Source organism: Protopterus annectens, chromosome 6.part1 (genome assembly GCF_019279795.1).
Source record: "Protopterus annectens isolate FY-2018-M chromosome 6.part1, PAN1.0, whole genome shotgun sequence".
NCBI lineage: Eukaryota > Metazoa > Chordata > Ceratodontiformes > Protopteridae > Protopterus > Protopterus annectens.
Genome location: NC_056738.1, coordinates 159,775,517 through 159,801,945, shown reverse-complemented (window position 1 = coordinate 159,801,945; position 26,429 = coordinate 159,775,517).

Genomic DNA, 26,429 nt, shown 5'->3' with positions numbered 1-26,429 from the left:
ATGTAAGAAGCTTTAAACAACTATTCAGATAAACTGATAAAACTGCAAAAATCAGAGGTCAAAATGGTGAAAAGGCTGGCTGAGTATGAGACTGCTCATGAAGAGCTGCTTCAAAAAATAATAGAGTCAGAGCACAGAGCACACAGACAGAGCCTCAGATTTTCTGCTGTACCAGAGAAACTGGAAGGAACAGACTGTATTTATTTTATGAAGGCACAAATAAGCAGCTGGACTGGTATTCCACAGCAATATATGTTCATTAAAAGAGCACATCATATGTATGCTCCAAACCTGGCCATGAGAAAATATCAAGACAATATTAGTAAAGATGCAATTATACCAGCAGAAAGATTTTCCTGACAAAACTGTGACAGAAGGACAAAGTATTAAAACTGGAGATAGTAGACTGCTTGGAGAAAATGATTATTCACCTGTACATTCCGCAGTGGTGCAGTGGTAGCGTTGTTGCTTCACAGCAAGAGGTTCTCCTGTTTGATTCTCGGCTTGGGTTGGGAGTGCCTTCTGTGTGGAGTCTGCATGTCCTCCCCACGGTCAAGTGGGCATTCGAAAGACATGCACTGAATGGGCATGTCTGCGTTGAAGGTTGGGCATCGGCCTGGCAACTCGACACCATAAAAACCAACTGACAATCATTAGCGGACCGGAATTCCGCTGTGGCGACCCCTAACCGGGAAAAGACAAACAACAACATCAGGCAGAAGATAAGCAACATTTACCCAGTAACTGGAAAATGTCTTTTTCCTGAAGAATCAAAGTTATTTTTGATGCAGAACAGGCTAAGGAGGAAATACAAATGTTTGTCCAACAAAAAGTGAGCCACCAAATAGACTGTCCCTGTTTCACATCCTTCTAGTAATAAAGCTCATAGAGAAATGTTGCCAATGAAACCTTTTCCAATGTTCCAAAGGAAAATGTTTGAGAAACAGATAAAAAAGCAAGGAGTTGACAAAAGGAATTGGAAGTACTTTGGACTTGAACTGAAGTATGGGGTTGGGTCATGGAGATGAATATAAAGAAGACAAGCAACATGGAAATTAGTGAATCAATGTGAGATCATAAAGCATTAATCACATTTGTGAAATATGGCTTTACAATAAAATATTACTGAGAAAGATTGGACTTTTGTTGACTTTGTTAAACTTGTGTGTTTCGAAAAACATATACCCAGCTTTATGTCATTAATGTTTGGAAGGACAGTAAAATAAAAACAAGTAACTGCAAGTAAAATAAATTTTCTACTTAATAGTATTTTTATAAAACATTTCATGATATGAGCTGCATGTTACATAGTAAAACACTGCAGACTGTTGTATGTGATAAAGAAATTGAAATAAACAAGTACTTTTTCTTTAGTTTTAAGAAATGTAAGCATAACAATGTAAAAAGAGAAGAATGACTGGACAAAAGTATATCTAAGTCAATATGCTATAATCTTAGGCTGTGGGGGTGGGTGATGGGCTGTAAAAGTGCACTGATTGCAATATATGTAGAGTTGAGAAGTTTTCTCTTACTTTTGCATAGGTAAATGTCTGAATTAATTTTCTTGGCTTAATCTAATAAAGGGCCTCTTGTGTAAGCATGTTTTTTTTTTTAAATAAGAGAAGACTATGAATGTAATGAAAAGTTTTCCTTTAGAAAATAAATGTTTAGTGTGAGTTGAGATGTCTGCAGCTGTGGACAGTTGTACAGTTTGATGTAAATCATGTTGTTAACTGCTGCTGTAACCTTAGCTACATGGGTTATATCCTGCCAAGGATATAATGTTTGGCCAGTTTCTAAACTTTCAGGGCACCTTTCCCATGTCCAAGCTATGAATCAGCTTGAGCTGTGCTGGCTAAAAGATGATTTTGATGCAAAGCCCTTCAGAAGGGTTTATATCATAACGTCAAAGCCTCACAACTTTGGAAGTTATTACATCGAATCCGAAACCTCGAACACTGACAATGTCGAAGCTGTGGAACATCAAATTCTTACCCAGTGCAAGAATTTGGTGGGCTGTTTCCACAGCTTCGCTATTTCTTCCACTGTGGTGCGATCTCAGAGTTGGTATATTTAAGTGGGGGGGGCAAAGCCCCCCACATTAGAAATTGTTTTTGGTGTGCTTGTGTTGTGTGTGTGTTTCTCAGAACAGCAAATTTTTTTCTCTGGGAAAAAAATTAGCTGTTCTGAGCTTTCAATGTTATCACATTTCGAACTTCCAAGTTCGAGCTTATGGTGTTCGATGTTTTGGAAGTTTGATTATGTGATATAAACCCCTTCAGAAGACTACACACCTCTGAGGCCTTTGAGGATTGATGATTGGCGTGTGCTTTCCTTTGCTAGGCAGATAAGGTCCCTATGGGGAAAAAAACTTCCATTTTCTTAAATTGATTGATGCTTTATTACTTTCTTCTTCAGGAAACTTATTTTAAAGCTAGGAGTGTTGTGTTTTAATGGATTTCTCAAGACTGTAACATACTTTTAAACAGAGCACTTTTTTCTGTTAGTTTAAAAGTAGTGGTTAAATAAGGATTGACCACACGCTGCATCCATTCCTCCTGCTGTGTGAGATTTAAAGGGTGTGTGTGTGTGTGTGTGTGTGTGTGCGTGTGTGTGTGTGTGTGTGTGTGTATGTGTGTGTGTCACTGCCTGCAATTTTCCTGTTAAGTCAGCCAGCTGCCCCTAAAAAGGTAGACTGGTTGTATAAAATTACTCAGGCTTTTAATTTTTATACACTATTCCGAAAACATCCCCAGCAGCTGCAGTCTTAGTTGATCTACTTGCTGCTAAGCACTAGGTTAATTCCAATCCTATTCTTTCTAATATGGATGTTAAAATTATAGGTATGGGGGAAAAGGTGTATACTTCTGCAGCTTTGCTTTTCAAAATTTTGAATTGTCTGGTTCATATATTAAAGTTTGCTTTGACAAATTGTAAAAGTATCAGGAATGTTTTATCTGCAGTTTTTTCTGTGAGAAAAAAATGTGGTTTAAATGACTTAGTTTCTTCTTTTGCACATGTCACTACTTGTTGTAGTGTGTGTATGACTCTATTAATACTTTCAGCAGGGCTATGGTAACTGGTACTGTTTTAAGGAGGTTTGCATGGCAGCATTCTCAGAACCTTCCAGATGGTGTTAAAAATGAGATTTTGAATAATCTCTTGGATACAGATTTAGTGTTTGGCTCCTCTGCCATAGAGGTGATCAAAAAGTGTGACAAAAGGGGCAAGCTGATCCAGGGAATATTTAAGATTTTTCCATATTGCACAAGGGATTTCATTTCTCCTCTTCCATTTTTGACAGAAAACAGAACAAGCAGTCTCATCAGTATCCAGATAAACAGATGTTTAAGAAAGAATGGCAAGAGAATTCCAAAAGGAAATGTCTAACCTCCCTAAACCAAGCAAAGCCAAATATGTCTGAATGACAGTTCAAGAGACTTTGTGACCCACCCCCACGCTGGCACCTTTATTCTTCCAGAGGGCCTTAATTTCCATTTTGCTCTTTGACAACAGATTGCTTCAGACAAATGGGTTCTGAATATCATTCATCAAAGTTACAGATGGCAGTGGGAGGAAATTCCTCCTTTCCAGGGGGTCATTCCTCATCCTCCAGATCAGACTCTTTTGTTTCCACCTGTTTTTCATCACATGCTGTCCCAAGGACTGATAGAACCAGTTCATCTTTCCCAAGTGGGTAAGAGCTTTTATTTGAGGATGTTCCTAGTGCCAAAGAAAGAAAATGTTAGAGATAAGCTCTAGATCTTTCCTTTCTGAGCATGTTTGTGATTGCGCCCTAATTCCAAATGATGTCACTTCACAACATGTTACCTTTCCTCTTTCAGTTTTAATGGTAATAGTAAGCATATAAGATGCTTGTTATCACATCCCTATTCATTCAAACTTCAGATGTTTCTTAAGGTTTTGTATGTCTGGATCACATTATCAATTCTCTACAGTAGTCTTTGGACTATTCACTCCATCAAGAGTGTTCACAAACTGTTTAGCTCCAGGTACAACTCATTGCAGGCTACAGGGTAATCACATTTTTCCATATTTAGATGACTTGCTTACCTCTGCAGAGTCTTTTTCAAAGAGTCAGGAATCTCTTTGTCTTGGGTGAGACAACTCTTACAGAAGCTGGGATTCCAAGTGAACAGTAAACAGTCTTTCTTTAATCCCTCACACTGGATTGTGTTCCTGGGATGTTTCTAGACACATCAGTTCAAACAGCTTTTCTTCCACAGGAAAAATAATAAAACCTTATTTAGATTTGTTTCTAAGTTTTTTCCACTCAGACTTCAATCTCTTCAAGGGAATACCTCAGGAATTTGGAATTTGGGGCTCAAGGCATCTATGATTCTCATGACAGCCCTGGAAAGACTCCACATGAGAAAGATACAGTGGTGGGTAAAATCTCTTTAGCCCCACTATCAACACCCTTTATCTTTTCAAATCCCAGTGTGGGGGACCTCAGAATAGAAATTTATTGATGAAGTCGATAGATATTCTTAAATCTGGGTCATCACTTCTCCCTCCCTGCTCCAAAGTAGTCTGTCACCACAGATGCTTTGGACTTTGCATGGGGAGCAGTTTCAGGAAGGATAAAAGTGCATGGGTATGGGACACCAAGGGCATACACTAGCATATAAATATCTAGGACATATTTGCACTGATTAAAGTACTCAACTCTCTGAATCATCTTTGAACCCCCTCGACCACTTCAAAGTGGTTGTGGACAGTAACACAGTCATGTGATAAATCAACAAGTAAGGGGTAGCCAGGTCATACCCCCTTTGCAGACTAGCCATATTAAGTTGGGATATAGCTTCACAGCACAGTCTATGTCTACAAGCATCCTATATTCTATCAGAGCAAAACTGTGTGTCAGACAAGCTGAGAAGGACCAGGGCAGACACTCATGAATAGAAACTAGATCAAGGGGTCTTCCACCATTTGATACATCTGTGAGGAGTTTCTCAAGTAGATCTTTTTGTCTCCTCATTGAACAAATAACTGGCAAGATTCTGTTCCAGGACTCTAGACAAGAAGCCTGGAAGACAGATGCCTTTTATTTTCTTTGGACAGGAATGTTCCTGTATACTTTTCTACCCTTTCCATTAATATCCAGGGTACTTCTGAAAATTCAGAAAGAATCCCCCAGGATCAATGTGGTCACTTTCTTCTGGCCTAGGCAACTGTGGTTCTCCTTTCTATCAGAAATAGTCAGGGGCAATTACCACAAGCTTCCTCATAGACTGAATCTACTCACATAAGAACACTTTGACAACAATCATTTTCAAATGACTGCCTTGATGATAAGGTCTTAATTCTTTTTAGGCACCTGTTGATTGAGGACATGTAGCAGGTGGAGGCAAGAAAGCCTACTTCTAGAAAATCATATATCATCAAATATAAAAGGCTTTCTACTTGGTGCCAACAACATAACCAGCACCCATTCAGGGCTAGTTGTTCTCTGGTTTTACAATATTTGTCTGAGTTACTATATAGTGACCTTTATTATTCCTGTATCAATGTTCATTGATTGCCCATTTCAGCATGTCAGCCAACAGATCCTCTTCCAGGGCAATCTCACGTCAATATGTTCCTGAAAGGGTTTTGCATAAGAGGTGGGCCCTCCTTAGAATCTTAATTTTGTGTTGGAGAAGCTAACACTTGCTCATTTTGAACCAGCTAATCTGAGTGATTTGAGGTTATTAACATGGAAAACAGTTTTACTGATTGATCTGATGACTCTGCAAGAAGGGTATCTGAGTTGGAAGTCCGTATGGCGAGTCAACCCTACCTCATTTTCCATAGGCACAAGGTTTCTTTCAGAACGTATCCTTTTTCTATGCCTAAGGTGGTATCCAAATTTACTTTAAGCCAAACTATCCATCTCTCCATTTCCTTTACTAAATCTTAAAATGACGGAGAAAGGATATTTTATACCTTAGATGTCCACAGACAGCTCAGGTACTATCTTGACAGAACTATATATCTCAGATCTTCTGATCACTTGTTTATTTCATGTGAAGGTATGAATACTGGACAATGTGTGTTGAAACAAACTATTCCAAATGGTTGTCGAAGGATATTACTTTGTTATACTCACCAAAACAAAATTCCAGGCAGGGTCAAGGCCCTCTCTACCAGGGTCTTTGCTTAATCTATGGCTCTTTTGATAAATTTGAATTCTAGAAATATTATAGAAGCTGCTACTTGGTCTTCTGTACATACTTTTTCAAAGCATTTTAATATTGATTCCTTCTCTAGGTCCAAATCAAGCTTTCCTAGGACCATTTTCCAGAGTTTCCTGGAATTTTCCTCTGGCCACCTCCCAAATGTAGTTAGATGTGGTAATCTACCCATATAGCTAAGGCTACTGCAGCACTAATCAATATGATGAGCATATTATAGTTGTGTAAGTTAAACTTACCATAACATAAGATGTTCAAATGAGCACTGTTGCAGTAGCTGTTCCTTCTATTCATCCCCCTTATTTTGTATGTGTTTTCTATGCCAGGGTGTGAACATTTATGTTTTGCTGCTCCTAGCATAGTCCTTTCAAGATTCAGCCTCCCTCTTTCTGCTGACAGATTCTGAAGGGCTTCACACCCAAACATTTATTTTAGTCAGCTCAACTCAAACTGCTTAACAGTTTGGGCTTATGGTGGATGCATTGAGGCTTTGGAAGCTGGCCAGCTGTTATTTTCTTGGCAGGATATAATCCATATAGCTAAGTCTGCTGCAGCAGTGATCATCTGAACATAAACTGTTATGGTAAGTGCAACTTACACAACTGTGCTTTCTTATATCCTTGAAAACAGGCAGTAAATCTCAACAGTTTTGGATATTGCTTTCTGACAGAAATGCAAAATTGAAAGGTACATGGGCAAGCAGATTAATAAAAAATAAAGTTTGAAATTATTGAAGGTGAATAAGCAAAAGTAGCTTTCCTGCTATCTGAGTACTTCAATGCATTACTAGAATAAGCTATAATTTAGTTTTATTTAATGACAGCCAGTTCACTCTTTTCCTAAGGATAAAGGTTCATGTGTTCTGAAAGCACACAAACATTTTTTCTCATGTCTAGGAGTGGAATAAAGATATGACAAGGAAAGACAGCAATTAGGCTGTAACACTCACCTTAACATGTATAAACATATATAACCTTAATTTTAGGTTAGGTAATATGTATGGGTACAACTGTCTACTTGGGACAATTGTTCCTCTCTGGAGAGTTAAACTTCATTATTTGAATATGTGCAGAGTTTTGTGCATTTCTTTTAAGGTAATAGGTTCTGGGGGTGTTAAAAGGAGGACTTTTTTTTCTTGAGGGTTCTCATTAAAATAAAATGTCTTCTAAAATGTGACATAGGTTCAAATAGAGATGATAAAAAATAAGTGTATAAAGGATCAACCTGCCAAACAGTGTGTGTGTGTAACACAAAAACTGGAATTAGACATTTTAAAAAGCTGTCATATATAATATGTGGGAATAATAACTTCTTATCATAATAGCTACACTATCCATATTATTTTGAAACGTGGATGTCCTTTTAGGTATAGACAAAAAGGTAAGAGTATCAAAATATATTAAGAAATGCAGAGTACAAATAACAATGCTCTAGGAGACACAACTGGAAAGGAATGAGAATGTGAAATTTATAAAGAAAGGATTTCAGGATGGATTTTCAGCAGAATATCAGGGACAAAGGTAAAGGGGGTACTTATACTAATTGCTAGGGGAGCTCCAATAGAGATATAAGAGGAAAAAAAGATAATAATGGTATATTTGTGGTAGTAAGGGGCCACAGGCAAGGGAAGAGGATTATGATGGCATGAGTTTATATTCCCCCTAAAACTGTTATTATGGAGCTTATCCGCTTTCAGCAGGGAATACTACTGATAGGATGGGACTGGAAAAGTGATGATGTATCTGGGGGACCAAGAAAGGAAAATATAACAAAAGAGGGTAGATTTTTGAAAAAAGCATGAACATATTTGGTATGAAAGATACAAATTCAGTAGTAGGAACTCAGAGACAATCACATATTATTCATTAAGTTACACTAACTAGGATAGACTAGACAGAAATTGTATTTCACAGGAACAATATCACTGAATTGAAAGCTTCAACACACAAACAATAACTATTTCAGATTGTGCACCAATAACAACTAAGAAAAAAATACAGGGTAATGAAGCAAAAATGAGACACTGGCACTTCCCTACCTACCTGTTAAAAAGGGAAGAATGTAAGGAATGGTAATGAAATTATTTGAGAGTTATTAGGGAATATAGACATTTCTTCAGAATGTATAGCTAGTGACTAGGATAAAATGAAAGTGGAATTTAAAAATGGGGTACAAATAAAAGAAAAACAGATACAGTAGATATAAAAAGTGCACACACCCAAGTTAAAATGCCAGGTTTTTGTGATATAAAAAATGAGATCACAATAAATCATTTCAAAACTTTTCCCACCTTTAATGTGACCTATAACCTGTACAATTTAATTGAAAAACAAACAAATCTTTTAGGGGAGAAATATAAAAAATAAAAAAAATGTACAATAATCTGGTTGCATAAGTGTGCACACCCTTAAACTAATACTTTGTTGAAGCACCTTTTGATTTAATTACAGCATTCAGTCTTCTTGGATACACATCTGCCATCAATTAAAGAGACTCTGATTAACCCTAAATATATAATAGCTAAAAGAATAGCAAAGGCATTGACAAAACTGATATATATGAATAAATGTTGTTTTGTGGAGGAAAGGCAAATATTTGACATTAATAGAACAATGATGATCCAGAGGACAGCAGAATGTAAGAAATACTGCTGCTGCTGTTGGTGGACCTTGATGCAGAGAAAGCATTTGACAGAGAAAGCTGGGATGTTATGAGTTAGTAAATGTAAGCATTTGGATTCTCTGGTAAAATAATAAGGTTATTTAAAAGGCTATATGAGGGGTCAGAGGCAAAAATCAAGATAGGAAGGGTTCCTCTCTGGCACCTTGTGTCTGAACAGAGGAACCAGACAGGCGGTGTCCCCTTTCTCCTTTGTTATTTGCATTCTATTTTGTGCCATTGGCAAAGACAATAAGAGATTCAAAACTTCAAGGATGTAACTAGTATGTTAATCAAGAAATGTTAGCTTTATTTGCAGATAATATTATTTTTTATGTCATAAAATCAGAAAGTGACATGTCAATGTTGTGGAACATTTTGTGACAATTTCAAGTATTTTGGGATATAAAGTTAATGAAGATAAAACAAAGGCTATAGCTGTAAACTATGTACCCACACAAGAATTAGTTCATCAATTCCCATACTTATGGGGACACAATAAAAAAAATATGTAGGAGTATGGATTAAAAAGGATTCTGTTATGGCAGCTAAGGATATGTGGTAAGAGCCTAAAAACTGAGAAACTGGAAGCTCTTGTTTATGGATATGGAAAGATGTAAGTAGTGGGAATGTTTTAGTCTCTTTTGTTTTATATAGAGGTCAGGCATGTTTTTATCAACCAGAGGAAAAGCTGTGGATAGGTATTAATAAAGAGTTAAATGACTTTATTTGGTAGGAAAAGAGGACAAGGGTCAAGTGGGATAAATTGATCCTTCTAGAGAGCACAAGAGACACACAAGTACAACAAGGTGCATGGACTAAACCAATAGCATACCAAACACAAAAATGGTCCAACACCAAGGAGGATATGAATAAAATCAATTCTTTATTGTGGCAACTCCAAAAATAGTATCAAAATGGTTTTGGCAATAATGATGCCTTTCTTCAGTGCAAAACACACACACACACACACACACACACACACACACACACACACACACAAATCCTGAAGATTTAAATACTGAAACACATAATTAGAATCATCTTCTTATTGGTTCATACCAAAATTAGCTAAGCTCATTAAGGCCAGGCTTAAACAAAGCACCTAGCCTAACAGTCCAACTTGATTCTTTTTATTTAAAATGGTACGTCACCCTGCTTTACACATTCGGTTACCCTGGACTATATCTATGGTAATAAAATTAAATCTAACAGTGTTGTGGGTCAAAGTATGTTTGAATAATGAGTTAGACATTCTCTTGTTTCTAATGTCACTGTGGTGTTCACTGATATGAAACCTCAGTGGCCGTGAGGTTTGTCCCACATAGAAGGCAGAACAAAAACAGGTTGCTAGGTATATGACCCAGTCGCTGCTGCAGTTTCCAAAAGAATGGATCTTGTATATCCTGGAGGTATTGCTGCTGGTAAACTCTTTAGTCTTTAAGACATATGTACATGCAGAACAGTGACCACATGGAATACTGCCCACCAGCTTGTCCCCAAAAAGTGTCAGCTACTGCTGTGTATTGGAAGGTAATGAATGTTTATAATGAGTGAAATGAGAGTTGAGTGTAGGACCTCTACAATATGAAAACAAACAATGTGGTGATAAGACTTCAGATAATTTTTCATTGGCCAAAAGTATGTCCCAATGGTTGTCAATGATTTGTCTAAATGTGTTAATGTTGCATCCAAAGAAGGTGACCAAGCATATGGGTTGAGAAGGATTTCTCTCCAGATTGTTAGAGGTATGTTGATACTGGAAAAGATTGGCCCTAGATTGTTTTGAGGCAAATGAACAGGCCTTATTTATATTATGAGCCTGATAGTGAGCTGTTGTGTTTTCTTTATCAAGGCCAGAGACGAAGGTCGGCCATTATGGTTTCCAACTAAGAGGGTCAGATTTTGACCCATAACAACCATATTTGATTTGTTTTGTTTGTGTTTTGGTTGTGTGTTGGGTGCATTTTTTATTATTTACGGCAGAGACAAAGGTTGGCCATTTTATTCCCCAACTCTGAGTGTTGGTTTATGACCTCTAACACTTACAACTTTGTTATTCAAGGAACAGGGCAACTTGCTAACCAGGGCATGATCCTTTATAGTGATGTTCTGTTGCAGCTCTGGTGATTTGATGGCTATACTGATGGTGTTTTTTTACATATATATATATATATATATATATATATATATATATATATATATATATATATAGAGGTACTGAGTGTGGAGAAATTGGTTATTGTCAGGTATCCTTTTCAGATCAGGGGTCGACTTCGACATTCAGTTTCCTAGACATTTTTACCCTTTTATTTATGTGGACTATGCTATAATTTCTATTTTTATTATATAAAGTTCATGTCTTCACTGTTTTAGTTTATTTTGGTCCTGTTCTTGGGACACATTCAGTCACTATATTCCAATTTATCACTGTTGGGTATAACGAGTTTTGAGGGTACCAGTCATTGAATTTGAGATATACAGGGGACACTTAAAATGAATCTCTCAAAATTATTGGAGGGTCTTTCTGCAGATAGAGATGACTTGGAAGTCTTAGGGTTGAGACAACCAGGTTTAGACAATTCCACTACGGGGGTTGTAGACCCTGATAGCATTTGTGGTACAGTTTTTCAAAAACTCACCAAAAATATGAGGACCCTGAGGTCCAACATTTGGCATCTGAAACTTTTTAAGGTGTACATATTTAAAGGTATCACCCCATGTGGACTAAGGGTTTCAATTCACCCCTTAGTGAGCCAGGTGGATGATCAGTTATCACATGATTGGGTTCAGGCCCAATATAAGGCCTCTATGGCTTTTGTAGATGCTCTTATTTCATACTATGAGAGAACCATTGACCAATGCATTGGGGAAGTCAGACTTGATTGTGAGGAGGTAAAATGTTATGAAGGGAAACCTTTTTCTCCAAACACCTTAATTTACTGGCTAAAGACCTATCTGTTTTAGAACAGCAATTTAAAAAGAAGAAGATGCAGAAGTTTAATCGTGACATTTCAGATTATGATACAGGGAAGCCTTTTGGTATACAAAAGAATGTTAGATTCCAGAACCAAAATTATAACAAACAGGTTAGTAAAAGAAAAGACCAATGTCAATATTGAAGAATAAGTGGAATGGTCATGGGGGCACATCGGGAGACGAATCTTCATCCACCACTGATGTGGAATTGACTTCTACCCAGGAGTCACCCATTGCCAAGAGAAGGCCCAGTACTGATCCTTTAGGGGGAAGAAGCACAGAGAGGGTACTTTTGGACATGATTCTACCTCACTAAATGTTAATCACAACAACGTGCACAATATCTCCAGTCAGGCTTTGTCTGATATTGAAATAAACCTATTAAACAAGGGTTTAAACTTTGTCCTATTTTTTTTTTTGTCAATTAAGATGCATTTGTCAGTGATGTTAATGATTTTTGTTGAACATTAAATCTGAAATTATTTTTTTAGGGACTCACCAGTCTCAAAGATCTACTGGTTTTCACTTCCGCAAATCCAATGTCATGCCATCCATGGACAAACATGTTTCAATATTGGAAGAATGTGTTCTCAAAGATCTACATTTTAATAAAAATGTATACAGTAACATCAGACATAATCTCACCAAACAGGAACAACAGGCTTTAACCAAACTTAGCAAAAATCATGATTTGATAATTTTACCAGAAGACAAAGGGGGGGGGGTTGTCATGGACTGGTCCATGTATTTAGCTGAGGCTGAACATCAACTATATAATTGCCAATTCTATATGCACATGCTACTGGATCCCACTTTCAAATTTAAAAAAAGAAATTGATCAGTTTTTGAAAATGGCTCAGGAGGAAGACATTATCAGTCAAAGAGTAATTTTTCAACTTACTGTGCCTGAACCACAATCTCAATACCTCTGCCCAAAATACATAAACATTCTACCCAACCACCGGGGAGACCAATTGTATCGGGTGGGGGGTCCTTTGACTGAGCCTTTATTGGCCTTTTTGACTGAATATCTACAACCTTTGCTATCTATGGTTAGAGCAAGGATCAAGGATACCACCTAGTTTCTTCAGATCATTACCAACATTCAGCTGGATCGCAGTTGGTTGGTGTGCACATTGGACGTCACCGCTTTATATATCAACATCCCCCATTGGCCGTGTCTAGAAGTCATTCACTTTTGGTTGGAAAGAGCTGATATATATTCTCCTGGGTTTAAAACTCTATTAATTTGTCTAACGGAACATGTTCTAACAAAGAATGTTTTCTATTTTCATGGCAAATGTTACTGGCAAGTTAGAGGGACTGCCATGGGGGCTTCTTTTGCCCCTATTTATGCTGACTTGTTCATGGGGTACATTGAAGAACAGCTTATGTATGATGCCAGCCACAATATATTTTTGGAAGAATTGGACATTTGGCAGCAGTATTTGGATGGCTGTTGGATGGTGTGGAGAGGAGATGTGACTTATGTACAGGAATTTGTACAATACTTAAATGAAAATAAGTGGGGGATTCATTTTACATTGAATTGGGGTTATAATCAAATCACTTTTTTGGACGTGAGTGTCATTCGAGAGAGTGATCATATGCTGAGAACAGAAGTTTCCCAGAAATTTCCCCAGTTCAATACCCTGTTTCATGCAACAAGTCATCATCCTTGACACATCATCCACAGCATCCCTAAGTCCCAGTTTCTCAGGATTAAATGCATGTATTCTACGGAGCAGGGCTTTTAATTACAGCAACAGGATCTTACCAACAGGTTCCTCAGCAGGGGCTATCAGGCTCATAATATAAATAAGGCCTGTTCATTTGCCTCAGAACAATCTAGGGCCAATCTTTTGCAGTATCAACATACCTCTAACAATCTGGAGAGAAATCCTTCTCAACCCATACACCTGGTCACCTCCTTTGGACGCAACATTAACACATTTAGACAAATCATTGACAACCATTGGGACATACCTCTGGCCAATGAAAAATTATCTGAAGTCTTAGCATCATATTGTTTTTTTTTATATCGTAGAGGTCCTACACTTAACTCTCATTTCACTCATTATAAACATTCGTCACCTTCCAATACACAGCAGCAGCTGACACTTTTTTTGGGAACAAACTGGTGGGCAGTATTCCTTGTGGTCACTGTTCTGCATGTACATATGTCTTAAAGACTAAAGAGTTTACCAGCAGCAATACCTCCAGGATATACAAGATCCATTCTTTTGGAAATTGCAGCAGCAACTGGGTCATATACCTAGCAACCTGTTTTTGTTCCGCCTTCTATGTGGGACAAATCTCATGGCCACTGAGTTTTCATATCAGTGAACACCACAGTGGCATTAGAAACAAGAGAATGTCTAACTCGTTATTCAAACATACTTTGACCCACAACACTGTTAGATTTAATTTTATTATCATAAAGTCCAGGCCAACAGAATGTGTAAAGCAGGGTGGCCTACCATTTGTTTAAGCCTGGCCTTAATGAGCTGAGCTAATTTTGGTATGAACCAATAAGAAGATTCTAATTATGTGTCTCAGTATTTAAATCATCAGGATTTTTTTGTGTGTGTGTTTTAGCACTGAAAAAGGCATCATTATTGCTGAAACCGGTTTGCTGCTATTTTTGGAGTTGCCACAATAAATTGATTTTTTTCATATCCTCCTTGGTGCTGGACCATTTTTGTGTTTGGTATAAATTGATCCTTCCAACAGAACAATGTAGTTTAGGATTTTCTGATTTAAAGGGATATTTTAGAGATACAGTTAAGATCTGTATATATAACACAGGCAGAATGCTATAACACCAAGTTGAAAAGGAGTATAATGAATCAGGGAGGAATTCATGAACTAAGGAGAGATTAGGATTTTGGATGCAGATGCAGATCCTTAAGAGGAACAACAACAGCCATACATAGTATTATATTCATAAAGTATCAGAAAGTATTCTACGAACTAAGCCAACATGATAATGGAGAAAGGAGATTTTGCAGATAGGGATGACTGCAATTAAGGATCCAGAGAACAGGCAAGAGAGGATGGAATTTGCTGAAGAAACCTGTCAAAGGAACCAAAGCACTGGAGCAAATAACTAGAAACATAATAGAATGGGAAGGAGACCAAGGAGACATTTGGATTCAGGGAGTGATATTAGAGTATAGGCAAAGAAAAAGGGACAGGAGAATCCTAAATGAAATATCTGTTCTGACAGAGTTTTCAGTTTAATCTAGAACAGAAGCTGCTGTTAAAAAAGGGATAATTTTAGGGCATATAAATATTGCTTGATAACTATAGGACTCAGAGGAGGTTAGAAAAGATTGAGAGGAGAGAGTTTGGATAAGCAATTCACAAGAAAACAATGGGGGGACATATGTATGGATTCCAAATATGCAGTAAATTCATGAAGATTTAGGATTTTTGGTTTAAAGTATGTGCATATGTATTTTATACCCCAAGCAGACTCCTAAGAATTTTTCCTCAGACAGATGGCAAATGTTGGAGATATGATGGGGAAGAAAGAGGTACGTAGAAACATATGTTTTGAGTGTGCAATGTGTTGGTGTACTTTTTAAAGTTCCCTACAGAGTACTCTGCCAGAAATATTGAGTTAGCAAATGTATAACTAAGGAATTTTTTTTCCCTGAGCTAGGATACAGGACTTTAGAATTGTCTAGGAATAATAATGCCTTAAATTTAATTCTGGTGGCTGTTAAAACAGCAGTTGCTAGAAAATGGAAATCATAGTTTAAGTCAGCTGTGGAAGTTGGCTCTTTAAAAAAAGTAGGAGCAAATTACATAGAAAGAAAATGGAAACTGTGGAAAGAGTACATGCAGAATAATATTTTGGAAAAGGAGCAAAGTTTAAGGGAAGGTAGGGCCTGATCAAGTTATGTAATGTTGGATTGATGATAATTATACAAAAGAATATATGTGATCTATAACATTTATATGTTAATATGTCTTTTTATATAAATGTATGTTTGCCTATGTCTTAACTGATAATTCAATAAAGGTATTAAAATGATAGTTTATGCAAAAGTATTTTCTTTGTATGTTTATTTGATGTTTTTGTACAAGGAAATGTAAATGTCAAGTAAGCTATGCAACAGAAGTTCAGATAGAAAACATAACGTCCAATGCCACAAACAATGAAAACTGCCAGATCAGTTACAAGAAGAATATTCATATACTTAGAATAGGAAAACAAAGATCTTTAAATTCAAGTTTCATATAAACACTACAGTGCTGTTGTTATGTTTACATTAGAAAGAAAGTGGAAGCAAATGTAAAGAATAACTGAAAAATGGCAGGTTGTACACCTAGGGTGAATTCTATCAACAACATCCAAAAATGTAGATGACAACATAAGCCTGATTGCTTCTCTCTTCAATGAGAATGTGGTAGCAAGCAACATGCACATGCCTAAACATCAACATCCCCAGAGGAGACAGAGACAGGGGTAGTTAACAGAGGAGGCAGTAAAAACAATAGTGAGGCAAGGCATTTGAGACATATCACTGTGGAGATAGGGATGCCTTCTTATTGAATGCCCATTGCATGTACCCACCTGATGATGTACTTCATAAACTGGGGGAAATAGGTCTTAACTTAGCTACAATACACCTAGTAATTTTCATTGAAGTGAGCCTTCTTGACCACTCATCCACCTATTAGCATCACCACTTTTGGAGTGCAGGGTGCTTGCAGCTTAGAATATGAGGCAGGCCAATGTGGAAGTGTCAAAAATTGATGCACAGTAGTAAAGGCAAGTAGCAGATGTTGTACTGCCATGGGAACTCTGGGCATTCAAGCTTCCTTACCCTGTGGGAAATAAAGAATAGACAAGTCCTTTTGTTAACATGTATGTATTTGGTAAAAAGTAACTTATGAGCTACCAGCACACTCACACATAATAAAAAGGGAAGATAATCCCCAACGTCTTGTGTAACTTTTTTAACTGCCTTTTCTATTCATATTCCCTTATTATTTCCTTTAGCATTTTTAAATTATCTTTCCCATGTCTCAACACACGTTTCATTAGCTCCTTTCCAATTTTTGCAGTTCTTATTTTTACCTCAGAATACAGTGTTACTATCATCCTCATTTCTGTCTTTGAACATCCAGCATCACTACCCCTTGTTCCTCATTTAGAGAATATCCACAAATTTCCTGCCTGCTTCTTAAATTTCTCTCTGTTATTCTTCTGTTTGTTTCCACAACTCATTAACACCTATGTGGTGTGGAATGTCACACCTTTAGCAACCTACATGTATCCTTGCATTCCAGAACATTTTATGAAAATCAACATAAAAAGCATAAAATAAACATGTAAATATTTTCTGAACAATAAATGCTGTTACAAGTGTACAGATAGCAATGGTATCAATAAGAAGTGTTATTTTCAGTAATAATAGTCAGTGCATTCATACATGCATTCAAATACTCTAACATATTATTAATACACAAACTCAGAATGATATTTTTTGCTAAACTTTCACAAATACTTTGTAATATCTTAGAAACATGTACACCATAGATATATATTGTTAGAACGCTTTGGTTAACCAGACATAAACTTTCACAGGACAGCAAGAAATTCTCTAAATACACATTCTTTTGAATATTTACAGAAATGTGAAAACATATGCTTAATTGTATAATGAGCCATATAAATAACACTGAATATCTCTCAAGGTGTGCAACTTAAAGTGGAAATATTAGACAGTTTTCTTCAAGAGCATCTAAGGTTTCACCTGAAACCATGCGACAGTTTGTAAGTTACTTGTTTTTGAAATATGAAATAAATATGGAAATATAGCTTATTTTCATAATTGCTAATAAACAAGTAGCAACATCTCCAGCAGGATATGGACATTGACAATGAATTTTAATGTCTCTCACCATGGTAGTTTACACCATACCCCTCAATAGCATGTAGGACTTTCAGTTATGAAAGTATGATCATAAATATGAAAATATGAATAATAAGTGGCAGTGATTGATTTCTCCACTGCAGATGACCTAGATTAACAATCTTATTTTCATGTTTTTAATAAACTCTTGCCCTTTTGAATATTACCTAGTATTAACTGGTAAGTAACTCAGTTAAAGAAGCCAGATCCAAAAAGATCTGGACACTATAACGAGTAATGGGTGTTAACTGGAAGTATCCAAGATAGGCAATATAGGTGTAAGTGAGATAACTACCAAGTTTATTTGCATTTCCAAAATGTATTCCAGCTCATGGTATCTTATCCTAAGATACCAGCTTCCAACCGCAAGTAGAGTGGTCACAGTCTCTCTATTCCCAGTCACCTCATCCCTCCACCCCCATCAACTCTTAACATTATTAGCCCTACCTTCTTTGCTATTACCCCTCTAATCCACTGACCTGAAAACACACCTGTTTGGTAAAGCTGTGCCCTTCTTGCTGTGGTTGTGGTCCAGCTATGGTTTCAGTTCCATATGAATTATATGTGATGGGGCACTATGCCTGCAGCTTACATGAACATACTTATGGGCTTCTTCCCAAACTAGTGTCATGGTGGTGCTGTGTTCTGCCTTCAGGGATGCACATGATGTGCCACTGTTGTGGCCACTGCCTTGTGTAACACAGGAGGTCACAAACAGAAGTGTTCATTTAATAGAGATGGATAGACATAATAAGATCAATGAAAGAAATAGACCACAGGAGGTCGATGAAACCCAAAAAGTTAGAAGTCTAATAAAACAAATGAACACAGTAATTAGGACTGTCCACAGAGATTCATGCAATATAGCAGAAACAAATAGGTTACATTACTGTGTAGCAAAATTAGTAACAGATAAAGTCCTATCACAAGAACACAGGGTAGCAAGGGAAAGCACGGGAAGAAATCAAATGCCATCATGGAAGTATGAAGTACAGAAAACTTAAGCAATTAAGACAAGAAGTGTCATTGTTAGAAGACTATAGAAGAGAGAACAAATCCACAAAAATACTCATAAAGATACATGCAATAAAAGCAATGCACAGTATTATAACAGATCAGGATTTATCATGCACTAATGCAAATAATAAACTAAAAATATCAACACAGGCAGATATACTTAGTAGATAAACAGATAAATATAAAGGAAAGTACAAAATACGCAATTTATTGATGACCCAAAATAGGGTTTTATAGAGAATTGGGAAACAAGGTAAAAGGAATTGAAAGACCACCAAAAAATAAGAAATAGATACATTTTGGAGAAATATCTATGAAGATCCTGTGGAACATAACAAAGATGCTAAATGGATAGAGGAAGTAAACAAAAGAATAAGAAGTTTAAATGTACAGGATATGAAATGGGATGAAGTAACAGTCAGAGAGACTGAAAAAAAGTTAAGAAAAGCCTCTAATTGGAAAACCCCAGGCCCAGATGCAGTACTTATCTTCTGGCTAAAAGTTAACATCTTTGCACGAAGATTTAGCCATGAATAAGAATAAGAACTATTTATATGCGCACCCTGAACAGACACTTCTGTATAGCTACAGGAAAAACAATGCTCCTACTTAAGAGTGAACTTGCAAGCTACCCTAAGAACTATAAACTAATAACTTGCCTTCCGATGGATGTATAAACTATACATTGAAATTGATGCTGATAGAGTTTATAGTCATTTAGAAGAAAACTCAATTATGGCAATAGAACAAAAGGATGGCACAAAGGATCATTTGTTGTTAAATAAGTCATAGTGAAGAACTATAAAAAGGGGAAGAATCTAAGTATGGCATGGACAGACTACAAAAAAGCATTTATCAGCATTCCACATTCATGGATAAAAGAGTGCTTAAAAATGTATAAGATACACCCTACACTGCTAAATTACATCACAGTGACCATGAAACAGTGGCAAGTCACTTTGCAGTTAAGCCATGATAAACAATCAATTATTATTCCAAAGATAAAAATTCAAAGGGGGATATTCCAGGGTGACTTTCTGTCACCGCTGTCTGCTTAACAGATTAAGTCATGGCTATAATTTGGCTCCCACAAAGCAAAATGCTTATCTTCTTCTGTTTGTAGATGATTTAAATCTATATAGCTCAACTGCAAGTAGTCAAAAATTTTCAGATGATATAAAAATGTAATTTGGTCTTTCTAAATGAGTAAAAACAACCTATAAAGCAGGAAAGCTGCAGCACCAAGTAAACATCAGTCTCAGACAAGATGTAATATAAAAGAACTTGAGCAAGAGGGAGTGCATAAAAATTTGGGAACTGATGAAGGATCAACAATAAAACATGAACAAATGCAAATAAAACTTAGTAATAAATATTTTAGAAGACTTAAATTAATCCTGAAAACAGTGTTGATAGCTAGCAACAAAGTTCAAGCTATAAAACAATTTGCTCTTTCTGTCCTAACTTACAGTTTTGGAGTGACTGACTGGCCCCAAAAAGTGTTGGATAGATTTGACAGGAAAACAAGGATGCTCCATGCTCATCAAATGGTTTATAAAAATCAGTGCATACCATGATTATATATTCCCCATTTCGAAGGAGGTACGAGTCTCCTTGAAATTGATTACATGTACAGATCTGCAAAAGTGGGACTACATACACATCCGATGACCTCACAAGACCCAAACATAGTGAAAGTTTTGAAACATGAGGTGAATAAATCTAAGATGACTTCCCTGCTTAGTCTAGCAGAAGCATATCGGCATCAAGTAGGAATGAAAATCAGACCAGAAGTAAATAAAAATCAGGCAGCAACTGAATGTGCCAAAGCTGGCTAGGGATCTTGCTGACTTCCATAATGACTGCATTTTTGTGTGGCCCAGGGCTAAAACTTTTCAAACAACCACTCTCTCAACAGTTCAGGTATGCCTGCTTATGGCAGCCAGTACCCGTCATTTTTGAGAGGGTGTCAGGCACTTAATATTGAGACTCAGTTTAATTATATCAGACTTCTTATTAAACACTTTAAACCCCTAGAAGCTGTTACGCTGCAAGAGATTCAGTCAGATTTTGACAAGGTAGATATATACATGGACTCTCCATCTTGCAGAAGAAAACTAGATGATCTTCTGCTTAGCATTTCTTCACTTGATAAATGTTTGCAGGAGACATTTTAGGAAGTTGGCTATGGAATCTTGCTGACTTCCAGAATGGCTGCATTTATGTGTGGCCCAGGGCTGAAACTTTTCAAATGGCAGCTACTATGAAGAGGAAGAATTCCACTAGTCACTCAGCTACTGCCTTGGAAAGACTGCAACCTTATTTAAAAGATGACAATATCTCATTGTTTCTCAACACCCTCCCAGTGCACCAGAGGTGAACCCATTGGCTATATCCAATAAAACAACAGACAGTGTCTAATGAGACCTGTCTCAAGGAAAGAACATCTACAAGCAGCTCCTCCAATAGAATTACTGATGCAGGTGCTTTTTTAGAGGTGCCTTTTCCAGAGCCACTACCTATCAGGGAAAAAAGAGGCCGCTCCCAGAGCAGAGGATAACAGGTCCGTAAATGGGCATTTCAGGCTGAACAGCTCGAGCTGGGACCAGCAGTAAGTAGAAAGACTTCCTGGACCTGATAGGGAATATTTCTTTAGTCATTTTGACACTTGAACAACAGCAAGTTTTAAAGATCTCTCTTTTATTCCATCCAGAGGTTCTATTTTATGTGAAGTATTGGCAGACTTGAAGTTATTTGCAAGGAATATTTCCCTTAAACTGCTTTATGGACTTAATAGTTCAGCACAGAGCAATATATATAAGTTACCAAGTCACTTTGTACCTGCCAACCCACCTCTAACTGATACATTCCTTATGCTCTGTGAACAGGATATTTGTGAATTTCTGAGGAGAAAGCATTGCAAAGACATTTATAACCTCACAGAGGTGCAATATCGAGCCCTGATGGACTTGGTCATGATGGAACACCTGTATATTAGACCAGCAGATAAAGGAGGTGCTGTTGTTCTAATGGACACCTCCCACTATGTGGAAAATATGTTATATATGTTTTCAGAAACTTACTTTATGAAATGTGGTGTAAAGTGAAAGCTGAGAAGTTAATATTAGGTATACACTCTGATTTGTCTGATTTGTACTTAAAGTACAACATTTGGAATAACCTGCTTGAGCTTTTCACTATTGAGCACCTTACTGTTCCAACAATTTATGGCCTCCCAAAGATTCATAAGTCTTTAAATAAACCACCTATGAGACCTATTATTTCAGGTAGGGGGTAAGCTACTTAGCCCCTATCAATATATGTTGAAAAACAACTTCAACCTATATTAGACAAGGTTAACTCAGTTTTAAGGGACACCAAGTATTTTTTGACATCACTGTATGAATGGCCTGGGTCTAATAGAAGTGTTTTTTTTTTTTACTGGTTATAATGGATGTGACCTCACTGTTTACAGTAATACCTAATGATGTGGGTATTGAGTTTATTACACTGTTTATATCTAAGTTTTCTGATTATACAGCATCACACATCCACTTGATAGGCTCTTAATTACAGATCATTCTGAATAATAACTTTTTTACATTTAATGATGTATTTTATATACTGAAAGTAGGTGTAGCCATGAGTACACCATGTGCCAATAGTTAAGCAAACTTGGTTCCTGCATAGTGGGAGATGCTTTATGTCTTAGACATTGGTAATATATTTTGACAATATATTTCTTTCTAAGGCAGGTTTGTGGATGATGCCTCTTTCATCTGGACAGGCCCCACTCCCCTGTCATATGACAAACAACACATTTTTTTAAGATTTACTTTTCAAGTTTTCACCTTAGACTATAGACTTTTTGGATGTGAAAAGTACTAAAAAAAAACAAAACAGCCTAGAAACAGAGGTTTATAAGAAACATTGCAGAATATGTATCATGTAGCACAATGCACAAGGTAAGCACCCCACGCACATTCCTAGGAATATTATAAAGGGGTAGCTCTTAGGTATGCTAGGTTGAATACTAATGATCAGATAATATAATAAAAGTGTAACAAAGGATTAGGGCGAAACACAGCTCTAAAAGGTAATAGAATAAAATGTCACTTATAAATCTCATCAACCTCCAGTCAGCACAGCAAGTCCAAAAAAGAGATTTACTTCCAAGTTAAAAATCCGTTTCTTTTATTACAGCAGGTACCAGAGTTAGCGCTTTCACCTTACGGTTTCATCAGACTCACTACAAAGTACAAAGTCAATGAGTCTTAAATACTAAAAGCGGAAAAACAATCAATTAATTGTTAACAGCAAGTTCATTCCTTAGCAACCAACTCAATCAATAAAATCTGCTACATACATATTTGCATAAATATTTGCATAGCACAATAAGTTAAAAGCATACTAAAATGAAACTACATATTTATATAATTCTAGCTAATATCATAAAACATTAAGTACAAACTTTATTAAGCTTTCAATTTCCTCATCTTTAAAAAAGGTCTGAGAGAGACCTTCGCATTTAACCCAGGGACCGTGTCTGACCTCAGCTTCAAAATCCAAGCATTCTCTACTCTCAGTAATGGCCCAGATATCACCACCTCTACTAGTAACATTTATCTTCTCTACAATCCTAAAGCTGAATGTATGTGTACAATCAGTGTCCATAACATGCTTGGCTAATGCATTGGTGCAATTCTTAACCCTAATATTGTACTGATGTTCCATTACGATCTCTCAAACATCTATTCGTCTTACCAATGTAAAACGCACGAGCAAACAAGGCAGACAGCTAAATAGACAAGGTCTCTGGACATGCAATCACCTCTAACCTTAAAAGTGTATGGGATATGTGTGCTTGGATGTATGAACACTGAATCCTCACAAATAAACTCACAAAAGTTGCATTTACCACACTTCTTAGTGCCATGCAGTATGGTTTCAGGACTGTTGGTCACCCTGTCACATAGTAGCCTTTTAATGTTTTTCTTGTTCTTATACCTAAAACGGGACTATCACCAACTATATCTCTGATGTGTGGGTCCACCATCAATATGTCCCAATGCTTCCTTACCACATCCTTGATACCACCCACATCTTTGGTATAAAACAAAGAAAAGCAGTGGAACCTTTAGTAGTGTCGTTGGTATGCACTCGTGTATCCATACCATGACCCAATTCAGAAAAATAAGGGGCAGCTGCTCCAGACCTCAACTCTAGTATATTATCATGTCCTTTAGTAATATCGTCCATCTTGTAACCCCGAGATGCCAACCTCCTATCCAGATCTAGTAAATCCTGACGAAACCCTTGCTCTGTAGGGTTATACCTAGAAGTCCTCATACTTTGTCCCCTGACAATATTGTGGAAGATATGGCCAGGATGCATACTATGTCTGTGTAAAATTGAATTCTTATGACAGGACATCTTAGTAGCCACTCAGAATACAGTGTTGATAAGATTGGTATTTTGTTAACTTTTCTGGATGTTGTTTTACATACCAATGTGTTTGGCTTTGAGCAGGAGTTCTTTCTACAGTTGGATGGCGTAGCTATGGGCACTTCGTGTGCCAATAGCTACGCTAACCTGTACATGGCTGAATGGGAGGTAGAATTCATGACCTCACATCCCAGTTTTTTAGCCTATGTTTCCTTCTATAGGCGCTTTGTGGATGACCTCTTCCTGTTATGGAAGGGGTCAGTTGAACAATTGGAATCTTATATCATGGATCTAAATGTTTCCACTGAGTATCTTAAATTTAGTTATGAGTTTTCCTATACTAGGCTCCCTTTTTGGATGTATTTGTAGAGCGCCTTCCTAATGGTATTATAAACACTGGGGTGTATAGGAAGTCCTGTCATAAGAATTCAATTTTACACAGACATAGTATGCATCCTGGCCATATCTTCCACAATATTGTCAGGGGACAAAGTATGAGGACTTCTAGGTATAACCCTACAGAGCAAGGGTTTCATCAGGATTTACTAGATCTGGATAGGAGGTTGGCATCTCGGGGTTACAAGATGGACGATATTACTAAAGGACATGATAATATACTAGAGTTGAGGTCTGGAGCAGCTGCCCCTTATTTTTCTGAATTGGGTCATGGTATGGATACACGAGTGCATACCAACGACACTACTAAAGGTTCCACTGCTTTTTCTTTGTTTTATACCAAAGATGTGGGTGGTATCAAGGATGTGGTAAGGAAGCATTGGGACATATTGATGGTGGACCCACACATCAGAGATATAGTTGGTGATAGTCCCTGTTTTAGGTATAAGAACAAGAAAAACATCAAAAGGCTACTATGTGACAGGGTGACCAACAGTCCTGAAACCATACTTTCGTATGGCACTAAGAAGTGTGGTAAATGCAACTTTTGTGAGTTTATTTGTGAGGATTCAGTGTTCATACATCCAAGCACACATATCCCATACACTTTTAAGGTTAGAGGTGATTGCATGTCCAGAGACCTTGTCTATTTAGCTGTCTGCCTTGTTTGCTCGTCGTTTTACATTGGTAAGACGATAGATGTTTGAGAGATGGTACGGAACATCAGTACAATATTAGGGTTAAGAATTGCACCAATGCATTAGCCAAGCATGTTATGGACACCGATTGTACACATACATTCAGCTTTAGGATTGTAGAGAAGATAAATGTTACTAGTAGAGGTGGTGATATCTGGGCCATTACTGAGAGTAGAGAGAATGCTTGGATTTTGAAGCTGAGGTCAGACACGGTCCCTGGTTAAATGCTAAGGTCTCTCTCAGACCTTTTTTAAAGATGAGGAAATTGAAAGCTTAATAAAGTTTGTACTTAATGTTTTATGATATTAGCTAGAATTATATAAATATGTAGTTTGATTTTAGTACGTTTTTTAACTTATTGTGCTATGCAAATATTTATGCAAATATGTATGTAGCAGATTTTATTGATTGAGTTGGTTGCTAAGGAATGAACTTGCTGTTAACAAGCTTAATTGATTGTTTTTTCCCGCCTTTTTTAGTATTTAAGACTCATTGACTTTGTACTTTGTAGTGAGTCTGATGAAACCGAAGGTGAAAGCTTAACTCTGGTACCTGCTGTAATAAAAGAAACGGATTTTTAACTTGGAAGTAAATCTCTTTTTTGGACTTGCTGTGCTGACTGGAGGTTGATGAGATTTATAAGTGACATTTTATTCTATTACCTTTTAGAGCTGTGTTTCGCCCTAATCCTTTGTTACACTTTTATTATATTTATTGCTGCTTGGACTGGGCGTTTACCTTGTTCCATATCTTCTTCATTTAATGATCAGATAATGTTATCTGCTTTCAGTGAACGTTCAAGTGACCTGTTTAGTAGAGGCTATTCTGAGCTAGACAAAGCAAAAAATGAGGTTATGTCACATAGAAAGTTATGCTAGACCTTTTCTTATCTCAGGATGATAATAACAAACAAACAGCTGGTCCCACAGGTTAATACATTAAGAATGACTGTAACTTATTTTAATGATGTCAGCTCTACATGCAATATTATTAAAAGGCACTGGCATGTTTTAACCTGCTATGACAGAAATAAATCTATTCTAGGGGACCACCCTAGGTTTTGTTTTAAGGACAACACCTTCCTTAAGAAAATGTTATGTTATAAA